This window comes from Diabrotica virgifera, chromosome 3, assembly GCF_917563875.1.
Source record: "Diabrotica virgifera virgifera chromosome 3, PGI_DIABVI_V3a".
NCBI lineage: Eukaryota > Metazoa > Arthropoda > Insecta > Coleoptera > Chrysomelidae > Diabrotica > Diabrotica virgifera.
Window position 1 is genome coordinate 259,806,692 of NC_065445.1, and position 15,914 is coordinate 259,822,605.

General features: G+C 31.4%; 1 protein-coding gene across 7 annotated transcripts in view; it reads left to right on the forward strand.

The window, feature by feature from the left end:
* LOC114324758 (uncharacterized) overlaps positions 1–15,914 on the forward strand; it is a 1,163,158-nt gene that overhangs the window by 78,406 nt on the left and 1,068,838 nt on the right. Inside the window, exon 1 of one of the 7 annotated variants that reach the window (XM_050646133.1) lies at positions 10,892–11,089. The exons of the other annotated variants lie outside the window; for them this stretch is intronic. The gene's annotated coding sequence lies outside the window, so the exon portion shown is untranslated. Of the gene's footprint in view, positions 1–10,891; positions 11,090–15,914 lie in introns of those variants that run through there. 7 annotated transcript variants of the gene reach the window in all.

Genomic DNA, 15,914 nt, shown 5'->3' on the forward strand with positions numbered 1-15,914 from the left:
ACACGTAAAACTGTTTTCGGTGTCCATATGCACTGCGGGAGTGTTTTGTTTTTATGGTTTGCTTTATTTATACACCAGAATATTATCTTGAAGTACTTTAATGTTTAATACACGTTTTAAGGCTAAAAAACGATATTTTTGAATAATTTTCCTTTTGCTTATTAATATATTTATATTTGTTATACTAACTTGAGTTGAGCCTGTGTTAGTGAATTAAGTTTGTAGTTGCATCTTTTTTGAAGAGGCATTGTTCATTTAGAACGAAGTGACATTTTGGTTGAATGATGATTATTGTTTTCTTCTTGAATAGGCTTGAATAATACCTAATTCTGTTTTCTTCGAAAGTGCTGTTTTTATCGCTTTATTGCTCAAATCAAGACTTTATTTGAAAAATGCCTTGCATATTTGTATTTTGGATCCATTAATCTCAAAGTAAAAGAGATTGTTGAGAGCTCTAAAATTGTGTGTACTTAAGTACTGATATTTAGACTTTATTTGTTGCGAGTGGCGTACTAAGAATTATATTTGCTTTTCAAGATCACCGAGTGCCCAATATTCATCAAAGTCCTGTTGTCTTGACATCTTGTCCACTCTATCTTTGCATTTTAGGCGACATTTGTCTCCACAGTGTAGTCCAACCATTCTTGCTACAATTAGTGTTTTAGATTTTGACAGGGTAGTTTATCTATCTCAATCTCAGTACCAGTTTCAGGAACCATAACACCTTCTGGGCCAACTTTGTTACTATCATCTTCGGTATCCGATGCACTGGAGCTGCTGCTGCTGAATCAAGTTACCGATGATGATGAAGGTACGACCTTAGGTGGGTGCGCATTTTTGTTTAACAATTGAAAATTAGGATCTTTATCTTAGTTGTCAATATCACTTTCATCGCTCTAAATAAGTGAAATACATATAATAGTCCGGGGCTGCTGTTTAGATGTGTTAGGGATAGATGTATTAACCGGTGTCAAAACAGCATGAGTTACTTTGGATGGAACTTTATCGCTAGATGACATCTTTAAGTTATCTTCCACCGTTGCATGTTGACTGGAAGTTATAGGAGTGATATTTTATTTATACTGTTCTTCTACCATACTTACAGAGTCATGTGCCACAAATCAATTTAGAAAGGCCACAAAAAACAATTTTAATCTTTTTAGCTATGTTGTAAAGATAAATTTGTCAGAAACCATCTAAAGGGATCCAACTTGAAAAATTGGCAGTAAAAGAGGAACCAATATTGTTAATGGTAAGATAAACATTAAACTGTGCTACAACCTACAAACTCGAATCGTCAATAACGAAATAAGTTTAATTTTGATAAGATTTTACAGAAAAAAGGAAGCATCAAATATTACTCAGCAAAACAGACACAACTACAATATCGAAAATGTTTCAAGAATAGGGTAACAACTAAAAATAAAAATAAAATCTTTACCTACCTTGCCAGCGATACAGGTTTAACTCAAATTGTTGTATCCTTGTAATTAGCACTAACCATTTAAAAGGTGACAACTCAAAATAATACTGCTTCAAATTTCAACTAAACAGGTACAACTCAAAATAACTCCATACTTTTTACGGAGGACACATGCACTCCTCTTGTAATTCTGATTGCATCTAGCATTGTTCCCATTTATGCGCGGTGGGATCTGGCGTGCTCGTTCAACAAAAGAGACTCTAGGTGCCATCTAGCGTTGAATTTTGCACATATTTTAAAATCTCTTTTATTGATCGATAGGTAGCCTTACAGGGAATTAAATGGTGAGCTTAACTCAATTTCACATATTTTTGACTTAACTCTCTTTAGATCTAGGTGTGCGATATGAAGAAGTGGGTGTTATATTTAATTATTTAATAATTCTCTTTTGAAAAGTCTTAGTTCAAAAATCATGGATTACCAGAAAATAATCCTCTGATGATATGAGCAACTCTTGTCTTCTCCACAATAAAACAACTACCAAAAATGAGTGAATAACATAAGAAATATTGGAGTTGATGGAACAAAGCAGGCAATGTAGGATCAGGCAGGATCAACCCGAACACAATGTAAACATTTGCAAGTCGACAGGTGCTGTATTTAAAAATGATTTATAAATTAAACAAACCAATTAGTTTATTGCCATTCATTATTATAGTTATTAAGGTACCAAGGGTATTATAAGGATAATAACGCTTGAGGTATATACGTTGAACGAAAGCGTTACTATCTATAATACCCGTGGTGCCTTCAACGTTTAATGTCCGACTAAATTCTTCTTTATATGCAAAAAAATTGAATCAATTTTAAATTAATACGTGGCGCGAAAATGTATTTTCATTTGGATGCAAAATAAAATTTTAGTTTTATTTTAAAAGATTTTTCCATAACTTATTATGCTAAATTTGAAGTAAAACGCGCCACAAAAGAGTAACTTTGATACAGTTTGAATTTTGAAACTCTCTTGTGGTGCGTTTACTTCAAATTTAGCAAATATTATGGAAAAATCTTTTAAAATAAAACTAAAATTTTATTTTGCATCAAAATGAAAATAATTTTCGCGCCACGTAATATTCATATCAGATCTTTTGTAGCTGGAATATTGTATCCGCCACTCATTTTTATGGCGTTTATCGGTTTTTTATTCTTGTATCAGGAGTTTTTCAAAGTCTTTTTTTATAAATGAAATGTATGAAGTTGAATGCAATTTTTTCTCGATTACACATTAGACATTAAGCTTTATAAATGGTCGCCTTTGCCGCATTATCTACCAAATGATCTAGTGGCCATCGAATGTACACTCGATTTTTTTCTATTCGAAATAGATTGAAAAAATTTATTGGGATGGTCGGTTAATGAACTCGTATTGCCCGTTGCCAGATCAAATTTAGCGTCGTAACCATTACAACTACATAAACCATTTCGGGAATAATCGTTAATTTTATTATACTTTTGTAGCTTAATAACTTCTAATAGTCCAGGAACTGAAGCTTTTCACTTCGCAATTTTTACAGAATGGATCGATTTGCTTGAAAATTTGAGAACAAGTAGTGAATAGTCCAAGGATCAAAATCTATATGATGCCGAAAAGCGCTTTTATTATGGGGGTGGTTGCCACCCTATCTCGCGGGTAGAATTTTTTTTATATCTTGACCGCAAAAGTTGATAAAAACATTCATTCTAAGCAAAAAATGTTCTATATATTTTTGTGATAAAATTAATAGTTTTCGACTTATTCGCTATCGAAAGTGTTAGTTTTATATACAGGGTGTCCCAGACTAATTTAGCCACGCTATATCTCTTAAACGAATAGAGGTTTTCGAATGGCACAAAAAGTGGTCTATTCTACTTGTAATGCACTTTAATATGACGTAAAAAAAAATCATCCCCTAAATGTTCATCCCTTAGTTACAACCCCTAACTTTACTTTTTTTAATAGCACTCTGTATATTTTTTTCTTGTTTTGGATGTGGTATTCTATCGTCTATTCAACATATTTTTTGAAAATAAAATCGGTTTGTAAATAACCAAGAAAATACCAGTTTAGTTTTGTTAATTATGTGTCCCAGACTAGTTTATCCAGGCTATGTTTCTTAAACGAACAGAGATTTTCGAATGGGACAAAAAATAATCTATTACATTTGTAATACACTTTAATATGGCGTAGAAAAAGAATTATCCCCTAAATATTCATCCATTAGTTACAACCCCTAACTTAATTTTTTTAAATAGCACCCTGTAAGTTAGGGATGAATATTTAGGGGATGATTTTTTTCTACTCCACATGAAAGTGTATTACAAATGAAATAGATCGATTTTTGTCCCATCCGAAAATCTCTATTCGTTTAAGAAATATAGCCTGGATAAATTAGTCTGGGACACACAATTAACGAAAATAAACTGATAGCATCTTGGTTATTTACGAACCGATTTTATTTTCAAAAATTGTGTTGAATAGACGATAAAATACCACATCCAAAACTATAAAAAAATATACAGGGTGCTATTAAAAAAATTAAAGTTAGGGGTTGTAACTAAGGGATGAATATTTAGGGGATGATTTTTTTGTACGCCATATTAAAGTGTATTACAAGTAGAATATATCACTTTTCACCCCATTCGAAAATATCTACTCGTTTGAGAGATATAGCGTGGCTAAATTAGTCTGGGACACCCTGTATATGAAAAAATGTTTTTCCATATAGGTACTCATTTACGATTCACTCAATTTGTGCCGTAGAAAAAATTTTTTCCTTGTCTAAACTACAAAAATTCGTTATTAGCTTTAACTCCAGTTTTTTTTAAAATTAATCATTATAACCCAGTCAAACGTCTAGAATCTGTAAATAATACATAAATAAAGAAGAATGTATGAGGCCAATGACTAAAAACACCGCTAACTTACATTATTATGCTTCCAATTAGATTTCTCTTCTTTTTTCAAAAAAATATATTGATTTTTTAACCGTAATTTTTTTATTTTTTATCGTAGAAAGTATGGTGACAAACAATAGGTTTTTATGAGGTCTATAAGGTTATTAATATTAAATACTTTTAAAATCCTCAGTCTCAAAAAGAGGTGACTTTGAATTGGTTGGTAAAGGTGGTTTTTGCGTGTTATTACAAGTTTTAATTGTCAATAGCTCACTCAATGTTTGACGTAGAAAAAGTTTTTGCAAACCATGTTCTTGGGAATTAAATAAACTACAATTTCATATTTAAACATTTTTTCGTATCTCTGATTATAATCTTTCTATTTCGAAGAAAAAGGCATTTTTTACCAAACTATAAAAATTAGTTATTCGCATTAATTAGTTATTTTTAATTAGTTAAACTTCTAGAACCTATTAATAATACATAAGTAAAGAAGACCAAATAAGGTTAATAACTAATTTTAATTAGGGTGGTGATAAGGGGCTGTTTACGATCACTTTTTTGCTTAAAAACTGGGGACTGGCATTATTTTCATCATAGGTCATTTACTTTTTGAGCTAGAGGCTTTTTTTATATCTGGAGATAGATATTTTTAAGTACTTTAGATTAGTTTAAACAAGTTTTTCTCGAAAAATGCATAGTTTTCCCGTCGTTTGACCCTCGTTTTAGCATTTGACGTAGAAGAGCTAAAGGTACATTTTTGATAAGCAAAGTTGTTTTGATAAAACGAAAACTTTTTGAGTTATTAACAGAAAACTAATTAAAAACATTGATTTTATCCATATAAAACTAACACCTTCGATAGCGAATAAATCGAAAAGTATTAATTTTATCAAAAAAAGTATAGAACGCTTTTTGCTTAAAATAAATGTTTTTACCAACTTTTGTGGTCAAAATTAAATAAAAAATGTCCAGCCATGAGATGGAGTGACAACCACCCCCATGGTAAAAGCGCCTTTCAACATCATATAGATTTTGATCCTTTTGATCCTTGGACTATACACTACTTATTCTCAAATTTTTATGCAAATCTATCCATTCTGTAAAAATTGCGAAGATTTGTCCGATTGTAAGCTTCATTACTTGGACTGTAATCGGTTTGACCGAATTTGATCGCTAAACATGAGTTTGAAACGTATTGACAAGTAGTATCTAATGCATCTAAGGGCAAGTATGATAACTGAAGCTATTACAGAAATCGTTGAGCTTGAAAAACCGTTTTTCCCATAGGAAATAGATTTGATTATACTTATGAAGCCTAAAACTTAAAAATTCAAATTTTCCTGGATATGAGGTATACAATACACAAACGCTCAGTTATTGGCGCAATTCGTAGGTTGAAATTTTGAGTAATGGTCGAAAAACAAAAATTTTCAAAGTTTAGTTTTTCGGCGGTACTGAGCCGTGTGCATGTCTGATCCTGACGGCTTAAATACCATGCGAAAGCTTAACTCAACTCTATTGATTTGGTGTATTTGGTCTCCTTTCTCTTCTTGAACCGAAGATATATACCTACCCCCAACAAATATGCCGTTTTGTACCTACCAAGTCCTATAGCTGGCTTATGGGTGGTCAAAAGTCACAAACTACACCGGTTCTGAATCGGCCCTGACCCCTCTTAAAACACAGAAAAAAAAATTTAGATCGGTTTAACTTTTCCAGCCACATACATGCATATCCACAAACATTTCCCTTTTTTAAATAGAAATTGGGTCATATTTCTGAGCTCGGTAACTTTTGAATGGTATAAACGATTTTCAAAATTAGACATGAGTTGGAAAGGTAATGATCAGTACTATTAAAAGCCGCAAAGGTAGGACTTAAATTTTCAAAGTTTTTGGAAGTTTTGTGGACGAGAACAAAAAACAGGTCCTAAATAAGAAGGGCCGTAAAATCCACACCCTTGGACCAAAATGGATGGTTGATATATGAATGGGTGAGTCTTTTCCTGAACTTTAAGATGGGAGTTGGCACAATTTTCAGTTGCGTCAGATTTAGAAAATCGAAAATTTCGTGTATATAATATTATAGTGTCGCGTGTAGAGGGGTGTAGGTGTGCGCCACTGGCGAGAACTGCCGTTCTCTGGTAATAGCATAGCTCTAAAGATGGCTTTGTAGGCAGAAAGCGTTCATCTAGGAAATAAATGATTTACACACTCTTTTAAATACTTTTTTTTTAATTCCTTAATTTTACCATAACCAGCCCTAATTTAAAGACCCTATACATACAGAGAGAGTCTGTAATTTGGAATAAATTGAATATCTCAAATACTAATGTTTTTTTTTTGAAAAATGCTCAGACCCGTCGATTAGTATTTTAAATTGTCCTTTTTGACATACAATAATAATGTATACAGGGTGTCTCAATTTAGAGATATGAGGTCATCGTTGATTTTCTTAAATGGCAACACTGTCATTTTGATAGCTATTTTAATAGGGTGTGTTCAGTTATACATAACTGCAAAATTTCAAATTTTTATTCCCTACCATTTACAACATAATAAAAAATAAGAAATATATGAAAAACAAATAATCGAATAATAATTTAATTTAATTATTTCAATTAAGCAAATGCTCATAATGTTGCCCACTGACTATTTGACAATAATTAAGGGTAAATTATGAGCATTGGCTTAATTAAAATAATTAAATAATTCAATTATTATTTGATTGCTTGTTTTTCATAACTTTGTTATTTTTTACTATCTTGTAAATGGTAGGGAATAAAAATTTAAAATTTTGCAGTTATGTATAACTTTAAACACCCTATCAAAATAGCTATCAAAATGAGAGTTTTGCCATTTAAGAAAATCAATGGTGACGTCATATCTCTACATTGGGACACCCTGTATACATTATTATTGTATGTCAAAAATGACAATTTGAAATAGTAATCGATGGGTCTGAGCATTTTTCAAAAAAACAATTAATATTTGAATTATTGAATTTATTCCAAATTACAGACATAACTTTGTTATTTTTTATTATCTTGTAAATGGTAAAAAATAAAAATTTTATATTTAGCAGTTATGTATAACTTTAAACACCCTATCAAAATAGCTTTCAAAATGACAGTGTTGCCATTTAAGAAAATCAATGATGACGTCATATCTCTAAATTGGGACACCCTGTATACATTATTATAGTAAGTAAAAGAGGACAATTTGAAATACTAATCGACGGGTCTAAACATTTTTCAAAAAAACAATTAGTATTTGAGATATTGAATTTATTCCAAATTACAGACTCTCTCTGTATATTTAAATAGATATTTACATGTCAAGTATGGTTAAACCCATTGCAGTTTTATCGTCTTTGGTCAACTGCAGAAAAAGCTATCTAACGTATATGCAAGCTGTACTTGTTTAATGCCAGCAACACTATTTAACTTTGCATTTCCTTAGGTCATAAACGAACATTTATACAACTTTTCATTCCGACGATTGCCCTTGAGCATTCAATCCACTTTGGAAAATTGTCTTCCGTAACTTTTTACACTTTTTGCGAAAGAATGATTTTAAGGAAATTGAAGAACTATTGGAAAATTCGATTTGTCAAATTTTTATTATAAAAGGCCCTTTCCTCGAGTACAGCCCTTGAGGGGAAACCAGTAATATGTTGTCTGATGAGATTGTTTGATGGAAATGTCAAATAAAAAAGAAGGACAAACATAACTACAAAGGAAGTTTTCCGATTGTGATTTCGATTTTATATACCGCATTGACTTATTTTGTTATTACGTGTAAAAAATGTTTTGGAATATTTCTGTGAGAGATACAACCCTAAAATTTGTTTTATTTCAGTTTAATCCTTTTCTAGATAGGATCTTGCTGACTTGTCTGATTTCAATGACATACCTACTTATTATCCTTCCTATTAATATTATTCAGATTGTTTATATTTATAAATATTAATAAATTCATTTTAAAGATTAATTTATATACAGGGTGTTTCGTTAATGGTTGGAAATATTTTAACTGTAGATTTTTGGCTCCAAAATATTAAGATTTAAATCAAATCACTTAACTAAAATCTGGATCCTTACTGAGTTACATTGTGTTTTATTTAAAAATTTAAAAAAATTATTTTTATCCAGTACTTTAAAACCATTTGACATTTCTTTGTCATACTTGGCAGCAGACGTAGATATTCTACACACTACTAAATTATGTTAAACAAACGTTTCTCGCTACTATCAAAGGCGTACGACGGGGGAAAGTGAGTGGTATACCCTTCCCAAATTCTACGCCATTGACGGAATTGCGATTTTAGTGCAATTTGTGGATTATCTAATACTTTATGTGTAAATAATATACCCCTCATTCGTAAAGATAAAGCGATCAGTTTCCGAAATATTTGAAGTTAAAAATGAAACGGCACAATTATTTTGATCAATGTATTATGCCCCTTCGTTTCTAAGTGCAAATATATCTAAAACTAATGATTTTATCGCTACGAATGAAGGGTATATTATTTGCACAGAAAGTATTGGAGAATCTAATAATTATGCTAAAATAGCCGTTCCGTTAGTGACGTATAATTTGCAAAGGGTCAACCATTCACTTTCCTCTGTCGTACGCCTCTGGTGCTGCCCTTGCTGCAAAGTATGACAAGTATGGATATGTCAAATGTTTTTAAAATACTGAGTACAAATAGTTTTTAAATTCTTCAATAAAAAGTGTAACTCAGAATTTATTTAAATGATTTTTGCTAAATCTTAATATTTTCATTTCAATTTCCATTTCAATCATTAATGAAACACCCTGTATATACAAAATTTATATAGTGACAAAGCCAAATAGAATAAATTCATTATCTCGCAAATAAATCATTTTGGAAATAACTCCGAAACAGATCGATTTTTATTTTAAATAATTATGATCTTGTGCTTGTGGTATTATATACCTATCATACTAGTGATGGCATCGATGATTTTTTTAAACGAGGATAGGGGTCATGTACTAGCTCATTTGGAAGGTAAGTCAATTCTCTATTTAGTAATATAAACAATAACATAATTATTTATACACGGTCTCCAAAAAATGTTTTTGAAGTTATACTTCTTTACGCTCGCTATGAGGGTGAATTTTTATATGTTAAAACCTACGATTTCGGCGCATGCTCATTATAACTTTGTTCTGATTGGATGTTTAAATGACATATCAAAAATTATCCAATATGGCAGCTGTAGCGCAGCTGTGGTTTGGACGGTTGACGGTTTGGTTATGTATGGTTGTTGCGTTTTAAATTTTGTGGGAAGAGAAACAACAAAGGTTAGTTAATAGTTATACTGCCTTTTTAAATAGTTTTCATATTATATTTTTGAAGTTATACTTCAAAATGTTTTAATTTATGTATGTATCAGTCCAGAAAAGGGGTGGAAATAATATATTAGTGTTTTTAAATATATTTTTCTACAAACGTGTTAAAAATGCAATTTTTAGGACTCCATAGGAGCGTCAAAAATGCTACTTTAAGGCACTAGTGCTTTAAAATTTTTGTAAGGCACTGCAGTTAAAAGTGAGTTGTCAAATTGTGAAACGTCAAAATATTTATATTTGATTTATTAACATTAATATTAATAATACAACTTGCGCAATTTGAAAAAGGTGGTTTAAAAAGTTTTTTATTATAATTTTGTGTCATTTGTCTTCCTTGGGCGTAAAATAATAAAACATCTATTTTTATATTTCACTTGTCACCGTGATGTATAATTATGTATATCTGAAAGGTAAGTTGCATGCGGCTTGATGGCCTTGTTGGTAGAGCATTGGACCAGAGATCAAAAAATCGCGAGATTGCGGGTTCAAATCCCGGACGATTCATATTTTTTTCTTTTCTTTTTTTTTTTAATATCTGGCATTGTTTTGGTTCATTTTTGATAATTATTGTTAATTTTTTGTAATGTAACTGTTAAGTAGGTATATTTATTTCGTTGAAATTATATTATAATAGAAGTATAATTTCTTACGTGCGTACAAAGTACATACACATTCTTTTTTTATTAAATTAATTGACACAAAAAGAAAAATGTAGGTGATTCAATTAATTCAAAATATATTTAACTGTTGTCAAAAACATAGCTATATAAAATATTTATTTGATAAATAAACTTTGCTTTTCGCTTAAAGATAATCCACACAACTCTGAAATTGTTTTAGTAATTTTGCATAATATGTACATACCTAAATAGACTAAAATAAAGATTATTCTTTAAAAATTATACTCTTTTTCTACATAAAGTGTCAATTCGAACAAATCACTTTAATTTCTAAAAATTTTACTATTTCAAAACTTGTTAAAATGATTTTCCATTCATAAAAGCACTCATTTACAAATTACAATTAACTTAGAAAAATCCTTGGGGAATCATTACCCCTGAAGGAAATTTATTTTAAATTTACCGTGAGGAACATTCGAGGCTCATTTGCCAGTAACAATCCAAGCAAGCTGGGGCATCTCGCGTCTCTAAAATTGTCACCGCGCGACGCTATTTTCGTTCACCTGTTTGAAGGTTTGATTCTGATCTCAACCTAAAAGATCATGTAATATTTCTGTCGAATGTGTGTGTGCGTTTGTTGTCTTAAATGAACTTTGTTGTCATGTGACAGTGGACATGGGTTTATTTTTCCGGTATTTCACATGGGGAAGCCTGGGACAATTACTTACAAAGTAAGAAAACGTTATATTTTTTATAATGGTTTATTTATAAATGACAATTTCGTCGTTATTTTTGCCCAAAACACTAACACTTTCTGTAAAACTGGATTTGAATTATTTACCTCTCTAACATAATTGTTTTCTGTCTTCTGTCATTAGTTTAATGTATGTAATGATTTCATTTTTTCGCCATTTATTGAATGTTATCTTGTCATTTTCTTCTTGTTTTCGTTTTTATCCTCTTTTGCTCCATTACTATAATTTGTCTTGTTAAATTTCAGGTTTTTCTTTTGAAATATTCGTAATAGCTGAACTGCTAGTCATATATTTTTTGTATACTTTTTTTGTATATATTATTATGCTTTGTATTTTCTCCTTGTTATGAGATTAAGATGCCCCTTATTAATTACATTAATTAATTATTTTAATTGCTTCTCATGAAACAAAACCAAAATTTAATAAATTTTTTCAATAAAAAACATTCTCAGGGCTAATATTGATTGTATGTTTTAACTATATTTTGTGGCTTTTAGTATTTGTCGTTCCTTACTTTATCCAGGACAAAAGAGGGAAAATAAATATACTCAAAACTCATATAAATTTAATAACTACCATTTATTTATATACTATACCATAAATATAAAAAATTTAAATTTATGCTAAACTTTATTTTGTTGTAAAATTTCTTATCTAATCATAGAAAAACCTTTAATTCTATTATCTCCTTTTCTGAACCAAATTCATTCAATTGAATCGGTAGATTGTTCTTAATATTATTATAAAAACCAAAAAAGGTTTTAATTACTACTTTTTAAATAGATTCCTTATATCTTCTATGAATTTATGAATGAATAATTTATGTTGTAATACTATTAAGTTGACGTGGCTTTCAATTAAAACAAATATGATATGTAATACAAAAACAACTCTCTCTTTTCACAAATAATCTGACTAACCTTTGCCGACTTCCTTATTTCTTCTGCTGGATTGTGTTGTCCTTAGTTCTCCCACAACGTGCTCCTCGGATCCTGCAAACTGTCATTCTCCTTCAATCTGTTTCAAAAAACAGCACTCGTTCGAATTCTCTCCTCAAATTAAAATATCTGACTCGATAAAAACAATATCAATCTTTAGAGTCCAAAAATTTTTCTTTTTTCTCAGCTAGGTATCCTGGTGCAAAGTTTATCTAATACTGCTACTCGTTACTGGCAGAAACTGGAATCTTTTCGGACACAAGGAGATTGTACTTCTCGACTTGATCTAGTTTTCGTCTCACACGAATCAGCTTCCACGGTCACCACATTAACACACTTTGCACAAATACACTACTTTCAAACTGGACTGATTGCTTTGGATGGCAATTACACAATGCATTCCTTTTCCTCTCATCAATTTGAAACTCAACACCATATTCTCCTTCCATCTCTCTCATAGCCAACCACAAGCATTCTCCACACATCATATCCCTACTTTCTTTTCTTAAGAAAAAATAGTATTATATACAAAATTCCTTTCTTGTCAATTTTTGGAGATAGTAAACTTATTTTTATTTAAAATCTAAAAACCCCCTATCCTAAACTAAACAAAAATATTTACCATCGTTTCTTTCTAGAAAACCATTTAGGAAGCACTGTCTGTCTATTGTTCAATCAACTGCGGTATACATTAACTTTCTAAACAACCGTTTTATTCCGTTCTGTTGAAATTTATAAAATGTTCGTGGAAACTCTACCACTAAAATTTTATTTTTCCGCGAAACACATCTTACTGCTAAATTATTTTATTTACAAAATTTGACCATATACAGGGTCATGAAAATCTACGGTGTCGTGGTCTTTGACATAAAATTATTTTTCACATTATCTCCCTAAATATTATTTAACAATATATAGTGTTCATTATTGTTATAAGCTCTGCATTTTTTGTTTATTACCACAAAAAAGTGGTACAGCAAGCAGTACTGTAAACTAGACTAGCTTTATTATAATATATTTTCTGTACTTTGAAAATTTAAATAATATTTTTAAAACTGAATAAAGCAGTTTTATTATTTATTTATTATTATATGAAATTAAGGTTGTCTTACTTATGACTGGCGTTTTATCTGTCCAAAACTATATTATATAAAATACAGACCTAACGGGTCAATCTTACATAGACTGCACCACAAAACATGGATTGATTTTTACCCATTCTTTTGTCTGACTGCACATAAACGTCAAAATATTTGAATTCAAGTTTCTCTTCAATTAATCCAACAATTTCCAAACATACTTTATCTGTACTAAGTATGCCAAAACAAGGATTTGTGCCTTGTTGGTAACACACACAAAATAAAAAAGTACATATATTAAATGTATACTTACTTACTTTAGCCTTCCTCTTATACTCATACCTTACGGTGTCGAGGTAAGTGGAGTACCTAGCCAAACGTCTCCATGCCTTTCGACCAGTAGCTAGTCTGTCTACTTTTCTCCATTTAGTATTTCTGTTTGCCAAATCCTTCCCAAGATCTGTGTTCCATGTTTTTGCTAGTCTACCTCTTCATGTCATTTTTGTCTGATGTAGCTGTCCACACCTTTTTTATATTTCTACAGTCATTCATTCTTGCAGTACGGCCGAACCACGATCATTATTCGTTTCAAGTCTTTCTAAAGACATTCCGATACCGCACGATACGAACACGTCTGGTCACCCCGTTTCATCATCATCATCATCACACAGCCAAATTTGTCCACTGTCGGACATAGGCCTCCTCAAGATGTCTCCACCCCTCTCTGTCCTGGGCAGCTGCAATCCAGTTTGTCACTATTCTCTTTATATCGTCGGTCCATCTGGTAGGTGGTCTTCCACGACTTTGTTTGTCCGCCCTTGGCCGCCACTCTAAGATCTTCCTTGTCCATCTGTTGTCTCTCTGTCTTGCGACGTGTCCTGACCATTTCCACTTCAACTTCGTAATGCGCTTTATGATGTCTTCCACTCCAGTTCTTCGCCGTAACTCATCATTTCGTATTCTGTCTCTCAGAGTTAGGCCAAGCATGGATTTTTTCATTTTTCGTTGTGCTACTTGTACACCCCCCGTTTACCGCTCGAAAATATCGCATTTCGCATGCTTGAATTTTACTTCGAATTTTGTCATTTACTGTCCACGTTGCACTACCGTAGAGTAGCACCGGCTCGTATACAGTTTTAAATACATACTTTCATTTTCGTTTTCAGGCTTACTTCCTGTCTCCTAATAAATCTCTAATTTAATGCGTAGTATAATTTTTTGAACTCATTACCCTGCTATATTTCCTTTCCATTTATATTTCCATTCACTGTTGATCCTAGATGCTTGAAGTTCTCTACTTTTTTAATCATCTCATTATTTAGCTTTACGTTTTTATATTTTCTTGTGTGTTTCGATAGTACTAAATCCTCTGTTTTTGAAAGATTTATTTTCATCCCTAATTAATTAACCTTCCGATGACCAACCTTTTTTTGTTACACGGATGACCAACGGGGGTAAAATATGACCCCAGGTCAAAAATGATGTGGAATGAACGTTTTCAGCCTTTAAATCTTCATCTAACAATACATCCTCGTTTTCTGATACTATTTCATCTTCTATATTATCATAAAAATCGCTAGCAGTAACAATTTCCTGTAACTCAGCCGCAGTAAGATATTTGCGGGCCATATCTTATATGTACACAAAATACCAAGAAACTATAATAATATATGCCAGGAAATAATAATAATGACTAACTGTAGCAGACAGGAATGTCATGATTCGTACATAACAGGAGCCACAGTCTAAAAATAGATTTTGATACCGCACAGTGTAAAAGAACTTGGAATTCCACATAATAGACGGTATTATACTAAACATCAACTTCAGAATATATTTTGTATTCGTAAAATATAGGGAATCTTTTTTATTTCAAAATATGAGAATATCTAGAATGATATTAAAGTCAAATAAAAAAATAATGAGTTAAGAATTGAAAATACTTTTGAATTTATTAAAGAAAAACATACGCTGGGGTCCAAATTTACCCCCTTGTTGGTCATCCAAATGTTAAAAGCCTCATTCCAAATATTGAGATTCACTTGCAAGCCTTTTTCTGATTTTGCCACAATTACGATCTTATCTTACACCTGTCCTTTTATAAAATTATATAGAAGCGTGGTTCTTCCTTATTACATGTAGGTACTTTTATTTGCTATTATATTCTTTATTGCTTGGTCTAGCTTTTGTTTCACATTTCTACAGTTTAATATTTCCCAGACCTTGTTACGTGGTGCACGATCAAAGGGTCCAAGTCCACAAAATAGGGAAATAACATAATATTATGCTCTAGGGCAGAGCTTCCCAACCAGTGTGCCGCGGCACACTGGTGTGCCCTGAAGTCCCTGTAGGTGTGCCGCGAAATTTGATTATACTCACTATCATTATAGACAATGCGAAAACGGCGGGTTCGTTGGGAAAAATATTCCCATGAGATTTTTTGGCATAATTACATTCGTGAGACATCCCAGAATAAGGTTAAAGAAGTCGCCCACGTGAAAAGTGGGACAAATTTTTTTTAACAATTTTTTTTAACAAATTGCAAGAATCAATATTTTTCTCCCGGACAATTTTTTTGTAGGATTTTTGGACCATTCTAGATAAAAAAGGACTCTTAAAATTTTTCTCTAAAGTTGATCGTTTTCGAGTTATAAGCAATTTAAAATTGAAAAAAAAAACGAAAAATGGCGATGTTCAAGGCTTAATAACTCGATTACAAGTTATTATTATGAAAGTCAGAAAGTGACTAAATCAAAGGTTAATGCACCCCCTACAAGATCCTGA